The 2,500-nt window shown below is 39.3% G+C and overlaps 1 protein-coding gene across 2 annotated transcripts in view; it reads right to left on the minus strand.

Annotated features, from left to right (window-relative positions):
• Window positions 1-752: 752 nt before the first annotated feature.
• Window positions 753-2,500, minus strand: part of LOC143286159 (uncharacterized) — a 55,370-nt gene continuing 53,622 nt past the window's right edge. For both annotated transcript variants that reach the window (XM_076593777.1, XM_076593768.1), the window contains one exon: window positions 753-2,500. This exon is cut by the window's right edge and continues 990 nt beyond it. The gene's annotated coding sequence lies outside the window, so the exon portion shown is untranslated.

Raw genomic sequence — 2,500 nt, forward strand, 5'->3', positions numbered from 1 at the left:
ATATTCATCGTTACTAACGCCATCATGCCCACCATCAACAATATAATGCCAATAATAATGCTCTACGAAAAGTAAAACTTCACTGACAAAGATTATAGTAAACAACACGAGACTATCCACGGTTCTTATTAACGAAAACAACGATACAAACAATAAACAAACACTTTCTGAATCGAAAAAACAACAACAACAGAACATCACAATTAACAACCTCTCTCTCCTTGCCAGTCTGTCTCTCACCCTTTTGCTCCCTGTCTTGAGAGCTTCCTTCAATAGACCAACACCACGATTATTTCTCTGTGTCTCCACCTGCGATCTTCTTTTTGTTAAAAAAAAAAAAAAGAAGAAGAAGAATAAAAAAGCAATATAGGAACACGATTACGATAAAATAAAAAAGACGGTTGTGTGCGTGCATCTGAACGGCACTGAAGTGAATGTTTGGAATGGAGTCAAGTTCTCATGTCACGGCAGTTTTTCATTCCTCAGCAATGAGCTTTGTTTTGTTACAGAGTTGCTTCCCTCTCTGCTTTGCTTTGGTTTATATAGTTTTACCCCCCTCCCCCCCCCCCCCCGGCCCTTTTTTTATAACTTTTTTTTTAAACCCCATAATTATTCAGTAACCCCATGATTATTCAGTCTTTCTGGTTTTGTTTTTTTGTTTTTTTGTTTAAAAAAAAGTTTGTTTTTTTTATCACGAACACAACCGGCCATTAACTGTTGACCGAAACTCCCTTTTGTTACCATATCTATGATGGTATTTTTTTTGTTGAATTTTGAGTACCACGGTTTTCTGAAAATAGGTTGTATCGGACTTTGGCTTCATATCATGATTTGAAAAAAAAAAATCATTTACATTAGCGTTTACTTCTCTCCACGATTAAAAATCATCAACGTATTTGTTTTAAAATAAAGAAAGGAAGAAGAAAAAAAGACACCCTTCGAATCACGGCTCAGCCGCCGATATTTTCTCCCCGTCCACTATATAGACTTTGTGTGGTGGTCTGGACGCTAGTCATTCGGATGAGACGATAAACCGAGGTCCCGTGTGCAGCATGCACTTAGCGCACGTAAAAGAACCCACGGCAACAAAAGGTTTGTTCCTGGCAAAATTCTGTAGAAAAATCCACTTCGGCAGGAAAAACAAATAAAACTGCAGGCAGGAAAAAATACAAAAAATGGGTGGCGCTGTAGTGTAACGACGCGCTCTCCCTGGAGAGAGCAGCCCGAATTTCACACAGAGAAATCTGTTGCGATAAAATGAGATACAAATACAAAATACAAATACAAATACAAGCATTTTCCCTTCAAAATGCATACAAGGAGACGTTCATTTGTTCGCCTTTTTCTTGTCCTTCGTCAGTACTGCGGATATGAATTGAGTGCGTTACCTTCTTGTCCATCGGGATTTGTGTTGTTATGTAAAGAAATGGCCATTACATTCATAAACCAAACTAAAGAGGTGATCTGAATTTGTTGGAGGGGGTGGTGACACAGTGTGGAAGGTAATCAGTGACGTTTGCATACGGTGTGTCTGTGTGAGTGTTTTTGGAAGTGACGTCACCGCCTTGGGGTATGCGGTGAGGTGTGGTGTGATGTGGTGGGTGGGGAACAAGACTGCCATGCAGTGTGATAAAGAACACAGGACTTTAGTCAAAAAAGAGTTATTGTCTTCACCCCCATAGAGACTATACACTGAGAAGTATTTGAATGAAATGCGTAGGCCTAAGTGCCAGAATGTGTGCACAGGCACGTACCTTCAGCTCTCGTTGCACGAAAATGACCAGGAACATTATTTTCATGTGAAAGAAATCGCAGCTCTGAAAATGGTTGACAGTCTTCAATAAAACATTTTGTCACTGAAAGTAAGATTTAGCGATATTTATTCCGGCCATGAAATGATTCATAATGTGTGATCGACATGTAAGGTGGATGAAGTGCTTTTTATGGTACGATTTTGAAACCACTTAACACCCAATGGTTTGCTTATCATGCATAAGTATTCTTTGCGAATGCACCATTCATAAACTTATACGTATAAGATTCATGGATTGCGAGCAGTTTAGTTAACAAAAATCTAAGGAACAAGACTACGATCATCGCATAGCATATTCATGTCTCTGCCGTCATAAAACAGTGTTGTTACACACTCAGAAGTATCACGATCCCGGTGGAATATCAAAGCATCTGGATAACCCACTACTGTAATGCATATCACCGGACAAAAGACACAACGACTTGTATAGAACATCTAGTATTCACTTAGTGACCCACAATCTTTGGTTCCCGTCAAAGCCTCAATGGAAGGAGCGCAAGAGTTCTTTAGTGATAAAGAGTGGTGGTGACCCACACTCATAACTTGACCTTGCTATAAGATGGACACACTGTAGCTGTTCTAGAACGTCGAAGTATCTAAAGACCCATTTTTGCACGTATTTATCGCTACAAAGCAGAACGGATGATCTTTGAGAATGAAAAAAAAAAATATGAGTTTGCTCCTATG

This window comes from Babylonia areolata, chromosome 1 (genome assembly GCF_041734735.1).
Source record: "Babylonia areolata isolate BAREFJ2019XMU chromosome 1, ASM4173473v1, whole genome shotgun sequence".
NCBI classification, from domain to species: Eukaryota; Metazoa; Mollusca; class Gastropoda; order Neogastropoda; family Buccinidae; genus Babylonia; species Babylonia areolata.